Genomic DNA, 16,084 nt, shown 5'->3' with positions numbered 1-16,084 from the left:
GCTGGGTCCGGTAAGCCTTTTTACCTTTCTGTGACTCTATGTGCTTATCTGTAAGAATCACATTACCTAGAGAGTGGCTATGAGAATTGAATGAGTATATATGTATACTCCTTGGCACATTTTGTAAACACTATTCAGTTTGGAAAAATTATGATTATTACTATAATTATCATAAAATCATAAATATAAGCAACAAACTAATAACTATTTCTTTGTCCTTATGGAATATCAGCGTGTAGTTTTCTTCCTACCTCTATTTTTCCCTATTTATTCTTAATTTAATCCACAAATAAACTTCTGTGTCTTTAAATGTCACCTTCTTTTGCACCAGAGAATCTTTTAAAAGCCAATTGGAACTTTCAGAGTGTTTGGTACTGACTGGCCATTAGGCAGAATTAAACCAATGTTTAACTGGATATCCAGTTCTGGCCTCATGTAAAGGAAATGTTATTAATTTCTACTTATTGTTATCTCTCTTAACATACAAGTAAGACCAAATGTATACTCAAACATAGGGAATTTCCTAAAAAATGCTTTAATAATGATATTAGTTAGGAAGAGAAATGATATTACCATACAGAATCTGTTTGGTTTAATATATTGGATGCTTTGATGTAAAACATGTAGTGAATCTCATTATTTTGCATTAAGTTTATCTTGATTTTTTACTACGTGGTCATCACGAAAGTTTTGAGATATGCAAAAATCAAGAAACATAAAGTCTGCTCAGATGGACACAAATGAAACCTTCCCAGCAACACCAATAAGCCAAGCAAGTTGAAACTTGTATGGGTGAAATCATACATGGACACTGTCAGTTGTGTTTCTTGGAAGTGAAATAATAGACCATCCACAGTCTATCTACATATTTAATCAAACTTTTCTTTTCTTCTCTGAGTGGATTTTAGGGGGAAACAATACAATAAAAGGAAATTATGATATATTCCAAATAGCTAAACCCACGGAGAAAAAAAGCAGACTATTAGCTGCTTGAGTAGGGGTCAGGGAGGACCGAAGAGAGAGGGTATAGTAGGATTTTCTATAGGAGTGATGAAAATGTTTTGGAGCTAGATAATGGTGATGGCTGGACAGCATTTCAATTACACTAAAAGCCATGAAATTATACACTTTAAAATGGTTTACATTTATGCTATGTATATTTTATAACAATTAAGTAATATAAAGGATCTTCCTTCCCCTGAATAAAAAGCAATTCCTCTTTCTTTTTTTTTTATTAAATCATAGGCATGTACATTAATGCAATCATGGGGTATAATGTGTTAGTTTTACACACAATCTGAAATGCTTTCATCAAACTGGTCAACATAGCCTTCATGGCATTTTCTTAGTTATTGTGTTAAGACATTTATATTCTACATCTAGTAAATTTCACATGTACCCTTGTAAGATGCACCATAGTTGTGGTCCTACCAACTACTCTCCCTTCACCTATCCTCCCCCCCTTTCCCCTTCTTCTTGGGCTATAATTGGGTTAGAGCTTTCATAAGAAAGCTATAAATTTGTTTCATAGTAAGACTGAGTACACTGGATACTTTTTCTTCCATTCTTGAGATACTTTGCTAAGAAGAATATGTTCCCGCTCTATCCATGTAAACATGTAAGAGGTAAAGTCTCCATCTTTCTTTAAGGCTGCATAAGATTCCATAGTATACATAAACCAAAATTTATTAACATGGATTGATGGGCACTTGGGCTTCTTCCATGACTTAGAAATTATGAATTGGGCTGCAATAAACATTCTGGTACATATATCTTTGTTATAATGTGATTTTTGGTCTTCCAGATATATTCCTAGTAGAGGACCAAATCCTCTTTCTTAAGTAACAACCTTGATGATGGTATACAATAAGATGAGTATTAAATTTTTTTCCTGATGCAAAAGAACAAGAGCAAGGCATAAGAAGCCAGACCCTAGTACAAAGGGAGGCAGCTGTGAACAGCGCATTGTTTTCAGGTGTGTGGGGCATCTGTGGTCTTTAGTTATCCACCTCCCAAACTCATGTTACAAAATGGTAGAACAGAAATATGATACCTATAAGAAGGACATCAGCTTTCTGTTTTCAAAAGAAAACAGAATAAGAAGTACAGTAGTCTGTTCTCCATGGCATGCATTTACTGCTAGATAAAAATAACTAAGAGTCCCTGTCTGCTGGTGGAACAGGCTTCGTTGTTGGACAATCAAGAGATATTAGTTCTGCTTTCAAGAAAGTGAAGAGGAGAAACACAACAGAGCTGGACCTTTCCTATGTTTACACTGCCTTAGTAGTCCACTTCCTACTGCTCTTAAATTGGTGGCTTTAGGATTAAACATTCATTGGTTGCTGCCAAGTCATTAAGTTCCTTTATATCAATACAGTCTCCTCAAAAACTTAGCAGTTTTCTTTAATGTTTGTTTACTGGGTAAATAACTACCACCAAGATCCTGACTACACTGAATTCCGTGTTCTTCCCACACCTAACCTTTTGTTTAATTGACTCTACCTTGACTCTAGTAAATAACAAACATTAATCAGATTTCCTTTTAAATAAAATTTGTTCATTTTCTTTGGTTGAGAATGGCTAATGAGCGAACCTCATAACAGGCTTAGGTCTCACTCTCAGCAATTATATTTTCTGCAAAATCATGTACCTCCTAATTCTCTGAAGGCAATAACTGCAGTTGGAAGATAGAGAAATTGGTTTTATAAACCCTGAGAATCATGACATGAAAGGGCTCTGTCTAATTAGAAGGATTGTTACAGACAAAGCTTCTTTCTCAAGACTGCATTTTCTTTACTTTTTCCCTTCAGATCATCCTTCTTTAGGATAAATTTGTCTCTGTTGTACAGTTTCTTGCAAAAAAAAAAAATGATAAAATCGACTCAAACATTCTGAAATGTTCTGACTATTTTTTACTGTTTCTACAGGCTGTCTCCTAAAGTCACCATATGAAGGGAAAATGGGAAATTTTAGCTAAATGTACGTTTATTTATAAAATATTCATTGCAAAATTTTACAAAATATTTAGAAAATATTCTCTATGTGCTGGTCACCTCTTTCTTGTCTTTTTGTTTTGTTTTGTTTTGTTTTTGTTTTGAGACAGTCTCACTATGTTGTCCTTGGTAGAGTGCTGTGGCATCACAGTTCACAACAACCTCAAACTCTTGGACTTAAGTAATTCTCTTGCCTCAGCCTCCCAATTATCTGTGACTACAGGTGCTTGCCACAATGCCAGCTATTTTTTGTTGTAGTTGTCATTGTTGTTTAGCTGGCCTGGGCCGTATTTGAACCCGACACCTTCAGTGTACATGGCTGGCACTGTAACCACTGTGCTATGGGTGCTGAGCCAGGTCACCTCTTTCTACACAAACACAAAGTCTTCTCTCCCATTCATCATGAATGCATTTCAAGATATCTATTGGGCAATTTTTCCCGTGTATGGTGCTTTCTGGGACACCTTGTATATCTCTTCTGGTAGGAGACCTGTTATGTTGGGATTAAAGCAGAAGTGATGGTGGTGGGGTGATAGGCAATGACTATTGATTAAACTGCCTGCTTGATTCAGGGCTTAATAAATGTTCATTGAATTATTTTGCTTGGGTTCATAGTTGCTCCTGACAGCTCTTAACTTAAAAAAAGTTTTATTATTTTAAGAATCTTTCTATACCTGTGTTTTTCTCCCTGATACTGAATACCCCTGCACAAGTCTACATAGATTGCCATACAATATACCACAGACTAGGTGGCTTAGACAACAGAAATTTATTTTCTCATAATTCATGAGGCTAGAGTCCAAGATCAAGGTACCAGCAGAGTTGATTTCTGGTGAAACAGGCTATCTGCAGATGACGTGGCTTCTGGCTGTGCCTGCACTGGCTGGCAGATGGCTCCCTTCTTGTGATGTCCTGACATGACCTTTTCTCTGTGTGACCACAGAGGGGATAGAGAGAGATAGAGATGATAGAGATTGAAGAGACAGAAATATCTCTGGCATCTTTTCTTTCCTCTTCTTCTAAGTACACTAGTCCTTTCTGATCGGGGGCTTACCGCTATGACCTCATGTAACATTATCCACCTTCTTAAAGGTCCTTTCTCAAGATATAATCACACGAGGAGTTAAGACTGCAACATATATTTTTTGAGGGACACGATTCAGTCCATAACATTTTTCCTTTTGGCCCTCTAAAATTTATATCCTTCTCACATGCAAAATACATTCACCGCCTCTCAATAACCACCAAAGGCTTAACCCACATCAGTATCAACTCCAATTCCAAAGTCTCATCTAAATATCATCATGAACCTGTGAAACCAGACAAGATGTATACTTCCAAATACAATGATAGTACAGGGATAGTATAGACATATCTGTTCCAAAAGGGAGAAATTAGAAGGAAGGAAGAGATGAAGGGTGCAAAAGAAGTCCTAGAAATCAGTCCTAGAAAACCTAGTAAGAAAAAAAATGTATTAGATCTTAAGGCTTGAGAATAATCCTCTGTGGTTGAATGCTCTGCCCCTATGCCCACTGGGTGGCAGTATCATCCCCATGGCCCTCAGCTGAATGGGCTGGCCTGCCTCGGAGGCACTGAGGGGTAGCATCTGGGCCCACTGAAACCCACAGGAAGCCATCTTGTCCTTTCTGTCTCTGATAGGAATGGAAGGTCTGATAGTTCCAAATTGCCTTTAAGGTCATTCTCATCTTTAGAAGGAATATGTTGGATAGCTTGAGTACCTGAAACTATAGAATCCCAGAATTCTGACAGTCTTTCTTCATTCTATCTCATTTTCTCTGTCCCTTATAGTCCCAGCTGTCAGTGTTTCTGTTATATAATCCCATCTCAATGCCTGGGTTCAGCTAAAATGCTGATTAAATCTGTAAATATCATTTTTATGAAGTGATAGTACAGGCATGCCCCTGGCGTTCCCTCCAGAAAATTCATTTTATTGTTTTTGCAGTATTGGTATGTTAAGAATTTTCCAAGTCTTCAAGTTCTGATTTCTTTTTACTTAAAAATTCATTCAATATCTCTCACTCTTTTTGTATCATAAGGAGTAAGAGAAACCAGGCTACAACCTCAACATTTTGTTTAGAAATCTCCTCTGATAAATATCCAATGTCCTCACTCATAAGTTCTACCTTCCAGAAAACATTAGAACATTATGCACCTAAGATTTTTACCACTATATAAGACAAATGGATCTTCCACCAGCTTCTGGTAACAAATTCTGAGGCCTTGCCAAAAACATATTTAATATTCGTTTCAACATTCTATTTGTGATATATTTCCTCTAAGATGATAGAAGCTTTCTCTACACGTCTCCTCTTTTCCTCCTAAGCCTTCCACATCTATAATTCTACCAACTATCCCCTTGAGGCAATCTAGGATTGTCCTAGTATATATCTGAAAACTCTTTCAGGCTGGCTCTACCCATCACCCAATTAGTTTCAAAGCCACTTCCACATTTTTAGGTATTTGTTGCAGCAGCATTCCATTTCTGGTACCAAACTATGAATTCATCTGCTCAGGCTGCCATGACAAAATACTCCAGACTGGGTGGCTTACATAACAGAAAGTTATCTTTTAACTGCTTTAGAGGCTGGAAGTCAAGATCAAAGTGCCAGCACTGTTGGTCCCTGGTGATGCCTCTTCCCCTGTCCTGCTGATAGCCACCTTCTCTGTATTCACATGGCCTTTCCTCTGTGTATGCAGTATGCACAGGGTGAGCAAGGGGGTGAGGAGAGAGAGAAAGGGGAAAGAAAGAAATCAAAATTGAGTGTTCTTCATGTTCTTGTAGGAAGACCAGTCCTGTTGGATTAGGACCACTCTCTTATGACCACATTTAACTTTACCTCCATAAGGGCAGTATCAGAAAATAAAGTTACATTAGGGACTAGGGCTTCAATATATGAATTCTGGAGGGGCACAGTTTCAATCCATAACAAAACCTTTTAAGGAAAGTTCTAATAGTAACCATATTTTTTTCCTTTTGGAGTATCAGTTGCTCTCACTGTGAAAGCTGAATTCCCACCTACAGATCAGAACCATTACTATTATTAAGTGGAAAAACTTTTATGTTAAAGCAGAGATATTTATTAGGTTAAGTTAAAATGAATATAGGATGTATTTTGTTAGAGGGCTAGAAATGTATGATCACTTGATAATTGTGTTGCAAAATGTCCATTGAGTTTTTAGAAGTAGAATAAATACTCTAACTTGACAGACTGACTAAGAGTAAAAAGAGGTCTTGGTAGAATACAGGAAGGCAGAAAAGAGAGTTGAGACATTGTGAAGATTCAGCATTACTGTAGCCATGAAAATGATGCATTCTAGAGAATTTCACTAAGTCTGACCAAATGAGTTGACTGGGTGCCTCAGTTCGTGGACCTCTTGTCAAAATATGTCATTTATTTCCAGTGTGTTATGCATCCTTGGCACTGAGGATGCAGCAGTGAGGACCACAGACAAGGGGACCAGATGCATGCCCAGGGGATGCCACATCCTGTAAACTTCAGCCTCTAGCCCTAGGAGACAATTTCTGTGGGTACTTACAGCTTTCTCCCTAAGTACTTTGCTTCTCCATCTAAATTTTAGGCCTTCTCTCTGACTCAGGAAATTGTTTATCTCACAGAACAGGCAGCCAGAAGTGCTGGAAATTTAGCATTCTAAGGCGAAATCTCTTCAGTGGGGAAATTCTGAGGTATAGACAGTTCTCTTATAATGCTTGTTTTGAAAATGTGAATTAGTTTCAGCATACTAGATACTAAGAAAAAATTTAAGTGTAAACTGAATTTTGTGTTCGCTTATGTATGATTTCTTCCATAAGAAACACTAAATTAGAAAAACTCTGGCTTACTGATTTGTAAATAAGGTTTTATTGGAGCACAGACCTTTCCATTTTGTACCTCTTTTCTGTGACTGTGACAGAGTCTATATATCCTACAATACTGAAAATATTTACTATTAGATCTTTTAAAGAAAAATGTGATAACCACTAATCTAGATGAATAAAGAAAATAGCACAAATTGACCAAAGCTCCGAAGAATGCAAAAAAAAAAAAAAATAGCAAAAACCTAAAAATAAAAACAACAAGAAAATTCTACACATCTGCCCACATCTCAAATGTCTGCTAGTGACCTCAGGGCATTGCATATGTCCTGAGCTACCATTGGCTGCACCTGGTGTTACGGCATTACAACTGTCTATCGACTTTCACCTCACGCTTCTTCCACCACTTTGCAATAATTCACAAACAGTAACCCTTCCACCAGGCCCTTCCACAAGCAAACAACAGGACCATATTTACTGTAGATTTTATGTATTTCTTAACATCGCACATGAAATGGTACTACCATTTATAAAGATTATATCTCTTTTATGTGCTCCTGATATTATTTTTGAGTGTTCTGTCCCAACTACATTTTCCTCCATAAGCCCTGTAGGTCCTTTTTTTTTTTTCTAGACAGACTCTCACTTTGTCACCCTCAGTAGAGTGCTGTGGTGTCATAGTTCACAGCAACCTCAAACTCCTGGGCTCAAGCTTCAGCTTCCCAAGTAGTTGGAAGTACAGGCACCCATCACAATGCCTGACTATTTTTAGAGACAAAGTCTCTCTCTGGCTCATGCTGGTCTCAAACCTGTGAGCTCAGGTAATCCACCCACCTCGCCTCAGCTTTCCACCTGTGGGGTTTTTATTACCTGATTGTGTATAGTGGTGATTTTTTTTTTAACATATATGCCACACTATTTCACTGCCTTCTATATTCTGCTTCTCAGAGGCTCCCCAGAGGAATTGAGACCCAATTGGCCAATCAGTAATTTTCTTATTAACAAACCCATTAATTGGCTGTTCTCTCTTCCCCAACTCACTATTTTTTATATTCCAGATTAATGTGAGGGAACAAACAATTAGGTTACAATGTTACATTCGTTAAGTAAGGTCTCTGTTGTAGTTGTGTCCCACACCCAAGAGGTGTGCCTTACACCCTTTCATTGTGCCCATTAGGGGAGCACAGCAATCCCACTACCCCCTCCCTTCTTTCTTTTTTCTCCATCCCCCTGCCCTCCAACTTGAGTTGAATTGAATTTTTCTCTTGTGTTGAGTGTATTAGATCATCTACTGGCTTCATATTAGTTGTAAGTATATTGGGTTTTTCTCTTGTGTAGAGTGTATTAGATCATCTACTGGCTTCATATTAGTTGTAAGTACATTGAGTTTTTCTTTTGTGTAGAATATATTAGATGGTCCACTAGCTTCATAAGTACATTTTCCATTCTTGTGATATCTTACTAAGAAGAATGTGTTTCATCTCCATCCAGGTTAATACAAAAGATATAAAGTCTCCATCTTTTTTATAGCTGAATAGTGTATTCCATGGTATACATATACCACAGCTTGTTAATCCATTCCTGGGTTGATGGGCATTTAGATTGTTTTCACATCTTGGCCATTGTAAATTCAACTGTGATAAACAATCTAATTCAAATGTCCTTGTGATAAAATGATTTTTTCTTCTGCCTTGTAGTGGGATCGAGAGATCAAATGGAAGGTCTATTTTGAGTTCTTTGGGGATTCTTCATACTTCTTTTCAAGGAGACTGTAGTAGTTTGCAGTCCCACCAACAGCGTAAAAGTATTCCTTTCTATACACATCCATGCCACCATCTGCAGCTTTGGGACTTTGTGATATGGGCTGTTCTCACTGGGTCACTGGGTCAGGTAACATCTCAGGGTGGTTTTGATTTGCATTTCTCTGATGAATAAGGATGATGAACATTTTTTCATACATTTGTTAGCCATTTGTCTGCCTTCCTTGGAGAAGATTCTGTTCGTATCTCCTGCTCAGTGATAGATGGAATTGTTTGCCTCAGTAATAGATGGAATTTTGCTTTTGTGTGTCCTGGGATCACCTCTTACATAAACTCCTTACTTCCCATTCCTTGTCTCAAGTTCTAATTGGGGGGAGAAAATTGAGATAATATATTTCAATTCTCATGGAGCATGTATCTTATTTAGGAGAAAACTATGATCAATTAAGTGAATGAACAAGCATAGTAAGCAAGATAAATACAGATTATGATAAGTTTTATGTAGGTAACAACCAGGGAGCTGAGAGGAAAAAAGACTGGGGAGAACATTATAGAAAGAATTCAGAAAAGGCCTTTCTGAGGAGTGACATTTGAAGTGAGACACAGAGAGTAAAAGTGAGTCAGGTGGGGGAAAATGCTAATGGTGTCATAGTAGGAAAAACTAGACACAAGTCACTGGGTGGAAGAGGCTCTGGGTGGTAAGTAATGGCCTTTTAGAAAAACTTGAGGATGGTCAGGTGCTATAAAGTTCAGAATTTTTCCTACTATTGTGGCAGCCATCATTATAAATACACTAAGTCTTACTGTACGCAATACATGGAAAGGACCACAATGTGGAAGACCGAGTTGATTCTTAGCATTTGTGAGCTGGTGTAGGAGAATAGAAACTGCAGCAACTGCTATAAAAGGACAAGAATGAACAAGTATGTTAAGAGATCCATAAACATGGTATAAAAATACAGTACATGATACTTGTAAAGTATCTAAAATGACCCTGGAAATCACCAAGTCCCTAGTAGGAGGTTCTTAAGGATTAGTGGGGGTGATGACTTGGACATTGACATAGGTAGTCACAGCAAGGAACAATGATAATCATGGCACCAATTGATTGTCAATCTTCTGTGAAGAAACAAGGAAATGAAAGCTCAGCCATTAGGATTCTGGCCAATTTAAAAGAGACAAACAATCTTAACATTTGTTATGGGACTGGATCCTAAAACTTAAGGTATCTTGGAAGAAAGGAACAAAAAAGAAAGAAGTCTTGAACAATGCATTCCAAGGGTTCACATGCTGTCACTCGTAGGCACCTTTTTTAATGTTCTCTTACTTATCTTCACAATAACCATATGCAATAGTTACTGTTTCCTCAATATAAGCAAGAAAACAGAATCTTGGAAAGTTTCAGTAATTTTCCCGAGTTCACACAGCTCACCCAAACCAAAGCCTATTTGGCTTACTGCTAAAAGAGAAAAAACTAAGGCTGAACAGGTACAGACAATATTAAAGAGAAGAAAAAAATGGAAAAAATGAATACCTTGAGATTAAGACTTCATGTAGAAAATGCTGGAAAGGCGAGAAGACAGGAAAGGCTGAAGTGAGACATGAGGTCTCCTCACTCCATTGCGCTGTCTTTCACAATGGATTCATTCTGATGGATCATCACCTCTGCTAAGATACACAGTATTGAGCTTGCTGTCAGTAATTAAACATTTGTGCTGTCTTTGAAGAATTTTATGAACACAGTAGGGAAGCCAAACTAATTTAATTGTTTTTCTAATTGCTAATTAGCCTCAATATAATGGCAGGTGTTTGCATTTGTGTAATTAGGAAGAGGGCCAGAACATCATTTGTAAGAAATCCTGTGCTAAAAATTTGAAAAGTGACAACTATGTCAGCTAATGAAATGTCTGTACAATGAGACAGCTGTTTTGAAATTTTTTTAAGTTTCAATAGAGTTTTATGCTGCTATTATCTTCCTTTTCACTCTTTAGGAGAGTATTCTCTCATGCGTATATACTCTACTTTTTTTCTTTTTGCACATTTAAGAATGAGGCTACTAATAATCCAATGGGGATTACTTAATGTAGAAGAGTATGGAACAAAATAAGGGAGAATCTATTTCTAGGAATGGATTCTTCCTGGATTCTTCACCTTTATTTCTTCTTTTCAACCTTTCTTTAAATATCTTCCCTTGAATTTGAGTCTCCATTCTCTTTTACATCCTTGTTTTTGTCTACATTATGCTATACTTTTTCTCTATACTTTTAGCTTAGTCTTAGAGTTAAATCTTCTGTGACAATAGGAACTCTCTATATCAAAACTGCCATTTGAGGACAGCTAGGTGACTCATACCTATAATCCTAGCTTTTGGGGAGTCTGAGGTGGGAGGATCACTTGAGCACAGAAGTTTGAGACCAGCCTGAGCAAAGTGAGACCCTGTCTCTAGAAAAATAGAAAAATTACTCAAGCATCTTTATGGGCTCTTGTAATCCTGATTACTGGGGAGCCTATGGCAGGAAAACCACCTGAGCCCAAGAGTTTGATGTTTCTGTGAGATGGGCGGATGCCAACTTACTCTAGCCAGGGTAACAAAGTGAGAATCTCTTTCAAAAAAAAAAAAAAAGAAAGAAAGAAAAGAAAAGAAAAGAAATACCACTTGAAATTTTTATGTTCTGCTTGAAAGACAAAGTCCTATTACTGACAGGCTATTGGTTGATCAATTTAAGATTTCAAGAACTTTGGGGGGAACGTTATAAACATACAGTGTATTATACTATTATTTTTCCCATATTTTTGTTATCAATATGAAGGACATGACAATGTTAATCTTTTTTTGAGCCATGTGCCACCAGAAGACAGCAGACAAATCCCCCTACCATTTTGGTTTTGAAATATCCTCACCATTTTGTCTTTTTGAGAAATAGCTGACATAACCACAGAAGACCTTCTTGCTTTCTCATGTTCCAGAAAAAGACTTCCTTTCACCCCCACCCTTCCTCAGTGACTCAGATCTGACTCATCTCTGCCCTTCATCACTCCCATAAGACTTAATGGTGATATTCTTGTTTACCTGACTCTATATAATTTTTTTTATTAATGAACAATTTCTTTATTGCAATAACCTGAATAAAATCATCTCATTAATTGTGCAATGACATCTTCTGTCTCACAGACGGTTGAATGGCTTAGAAGAGGTACTTGAATTTATACTTGACAAAAGTTTCATTACACTTATTTTTCTTTGTCCTTCAGGTAGCCGCATGGCTGAAAAACACAGTGCACATTAACTAACTCGTTCTATACACAAACTTGGCATGAATGTGCCTGCCTAAGCGAAGAAGATTGTATTGAAATTCATCACCATCCAGTGATATGAGTTGAAAATAACAAGGTGGTCTACTCCAAAATATCTTATTCCTACTGCATTTCTATATATTCACAAACCCATCAATAAAAACGCATCAATAAAAGTCATGCAAAGGTTTTTAGTTCTGTGCATGTTACATAGTAAATGCTCTATAAATGCTAGTAATTTTTACTGTGAGTATTAAGCAAGCACTCACAAGTCTTCCAGTAAATTAAACTTTCATTTATCTGGCTAGTGAACCTACATGTTGGAGATATTCACCAGTAAGTGCAAATACTTTTGGAATGGGTGACATTTGAACCTATTATTGGAAATGTTCTAGATTAGTATGAATTATATTAACCAGAGGAGCCAAAGCATTCTCTTCAGTAATAAGTGGCCAAGAGAGGAGAAGGCCAAACAAACAAGCACACAATTTGGCTTTCTCCTGGCTGGTCACTCAATATCATTGCTATATGCTGGAGTTTTCCAACACGTTATTGTTGACGGACTCGCAAATTTATACTTTATGCTCAGATGTGCCCAGAAAAATATCTTGCTTATTTCTTATTATTTCACCTTCTTTAAAATATCCCACCACTAATTATATCTACTATATTGAAACTAATGCACCACATCCATTCATCCCAGAAAAAAACAATCTAAATAAATTTACTTCAGTCTAGTAAACACAATCCAATCTGATATTTTATTCTGTTTCTTTCAGGTCAAAACAGATCTTGATGATAACCTTCTCCCCTCCCTAATCCTTTCCTAGAAAGTTTCTAGATAAAATAAAGACTAGGGCTTATGTGACTTGTTTCTGAGGAAAGTGAATAAAGGCAGGGCCTTTGAAGCACGTGGTGACTTTGGATGTTCCATGGCAAATGCTGTGATGTGGTTAGTTTGGGCTACTCTTTAGATGGAGATTGTTAAGGTGAGATTGTTCCTATTCAGCCATCAAACTCTATTAAAGGATTCTACTCCTTGAGTAGAAAATGCTCTTACTTGGAGGCTACGTTGTCCTGACCCAGGCGTCTATAGTCACTCACCTTAGCTTCTCTGTGGCTTTCCAAGCAAGGCACACAGAGACACTTGAATCACCAGAGATTTATACTGGCCTGGTGAACCAGAGCATTTCAAAAGATTTTCAAAGCACCTTCTGTCATTCTGGGCAATACTGCTACATCATAATAGATGTCACTGTACCTAGAGCTATATCTAGAAATTTATGGCCTTCCTAGGAGAATATGCCACTAGTGTCAATGTACTATAGTCCTTACCCCTTTGAGGGTGTTTTTCCAATTCTGTTTTTCACTCCTGTGATTTCCTACCTTGACAGACAAAAAGCAAGGGACATGTGTGCCTATGTTTCTACACTTTCCATCTGTCTGTCTGTTTCATTGCTGCCATACACTGTGGCAACAACAGGTAGAATCTCTTTATTATTTACCTTCCCATTCAAGGCAGAGACCACCTAGCATCTATCGCCATATTCCACTTTCTACTGGGACGGTGGGTCCTAAGGACTTCAGGAGACCAGAAAAAATAGGTGCCTCTGTGGTAACCAGCATGAGCAAAAAATCAGGGAGGCTGCCCCCAGTATGCCCTGTATAAGAATCCTGGTATTTCATAATCCATTGCTCTCTGGAATAGAGGAAACACCAGAAATAAATGAGCTCTTGTTTCCCTACAAGACAACTAAATTAGGGTTCTTCATTAACCATCATTGAATTCAATTAGATTAAACAAAAACAAAGAGAGGGCTATCTCTCACAAACCTGAATTTGTGGACAACTCATATTGGATATACAATGTTATTCTTTTCTCAGCCTAAGTTCAGAAGTTCTGATGATTTGCTTAACATTCATAAGCACTAATGATATGAATTTAGAAATTGATGATTTTCATCTAAAACAGATTTTTTTTCCTTTTCAAAGTACAATTTGAATAGATTTAAATCTTGCATACTTTACATAGATTATAATAACTATTTATTCCTCTGAAAGATATTGAACTTTTGGAATTTATTATACTCAAAATATCTTTGAGTTTCCCCATCATCCTGTGGTATGACAAGTACATGGTATTTTCTATATCTATTTTTTAACAGCTGTGGCTTTTAAGAAATTGAGTATTTTAGAGATAAGACATACTCAGCCCACACATTAATGCTTTATGTTCTGCAAATATCAAAATCAATAAACATTTTAGAAGAAAAAAATCAATACTGCCCAAACTCCAGCAAGTAGAAAATGTCCTTGTTCTTCAGATAAGTGCTGAGGATCTGTGAGGTGACCCATAATTGCACTGATTTTGTTTTTAGTGGTGTGTCACTGATTGATTGATCATCGTATATCCCCTTTTGTAGTAACCCAGGCATCCTGGATTACAGCTCCTTTTTCAAACGTATATGTTTACTATGTGACACCTGAAGGGCATCTGGGCTTATTTACTTGGGGTTATGAGAAAGTGACTATGAAGACAAAATGTTAAAGGTCATTTGTAGATGGATAATTCATCTTTTTATTTACCAGGCCCATTCTCAATAGAAAAGTATGACATTTACCCTAATCCTGGAAAAACAAACAAAAGAGAATGAAACAGAAACCTGCAAAATAATTGAGTGCCCATTTCTCACCAGCAGACCAGATGAGGGCCCATCACTGGATATTAACTGAATTCAGTTCTATTATAAGAAAATAAGTAAGACTTTGATTGCAAACCTTATACAAAATGTCGCTACCCGTCAGGCTCCTGTGGCCCTGGTCTCGGTTAGCGCAGGAAGGAACCAGGCGAGAAGCAGATTAGAAATACAAGCTTGTGGAAGGCGGGCTAGCCCTTACTTTCCGGGTAGCCCCAGCAACCTCCGCACCAGCCTTTTATTGAGCCAGAACAACACAGATGAGGGGAGTAATTAACAATGACTATGTGCTGAGGGAACAGGCTCCTCCCACAAGTAACTCTCATGGAGGAATGGCCCGAGGTCCAAGCCTCAGCTGCAGATCATCTTGCTTGGATGTTGGTGTCTCCTACAACAAAATGCTAGCATAATTATTCTATAACTGGATAGGTCAAGGAGCAGAGTTCTATTCCTATGAGGTGTGATTCCCCAATCATATTTCATTAAACATTAATACAATATCTTTTGATTCCCTATTTTGGAATCAAGTTTTTAAAGTTCGACATCCCTAGCTTCCTAAGTCAGTGTTGCTACATGTGTCCATTTCAGTTGTAAGTAGGATCCATCGAGTTTCACAAGTATTCTTCCTTATCACCTGCTGTCTCCTCTCCCAATTCTATGTTGAAGCCATAAACACTAACGTAACTATATTTGGAGACAGGAATTTTAGGGGTGTCAATTAAGGCTAAATGGAGTTATAAAGGTGAGGTCCCACACCAATGGTATTGGTAGTCTTATAACAGAGGGAGAGTAAAACATCTTTCTTCTTCTCTGCAAGCCTCTCCCGGGACAGGCTGTGTGAGCACACAGTGAGAAGGTGGCCATCAGCAAGTCAGGAAGAAGGCCCTGCCAGAATTCAAACATATCATTGCCTTACCTATCTTGGGATTCTAGGTTAAAGAACTGTGAGAAAATAAATAAGTAGATTTCTGTTGTTTAAGCTACCCAATCTATGGTATTTTGTTACAGCAGCTCAAGTTGAGTAAGAGACTGCCATTATGCAGAAGCAGCTCTACCTCTTACTGATAGGGGCTAATTACTCCTGGAGAATATCACAATGATTTTCTGCTGGGCAGTGCACACGAGGAACTCAAAGAATCATGGTGGCAGCTGTAATTTTCAGTTCAATGTAGTGTTTGTTGTGTCTCAAGAATGAGTTTTTTGTAGACTACATTTTTTAACCTTGCAGGGATAAAAAGTGCAAGTTCCAATCTCGGTGTCAGGGGAGATGGAAAGCAGGTCTACTCTTGCCATCACTCCTCTGTTATCACACCAAAGTATTGATCTTTTGGGGAACACAGAACCACACAGAGGTCTCTGATTCAGTGTATATAGTGAAACATGAATGATGATACCACATCCTTACAGAATATTGCTTCTAAGAAGGCACTTGAGCTCTGAATTTCCAAGATTATAGAAGACCAACTTCTCTGGATGTTCCAGATGTGATATAACTGTTGGATCACC

The sequence above is a fragment of the Otolemur garnettii genome, unplaced genomic scaffold (genome assembly GCF_000181295.1).
Source record: "Otolemur garnettii isolate 467f Iridium unplaced genomic scaffold, OtoGar3 scaffold00090, whole genome shotgun sequence".
In the NCBI taxonomy this organism is placed as follows: domain Eukaryota; kingdom Metazoa; phylum Chordata; class Mammalia; order Primates; family Galagidae; genus Otolemur; species Otolemur garnettii.
The sequence above is the reverse complement of the archived record's forward strand: the minus strand, read 5'-3'. Positions refer to the sequence as shown.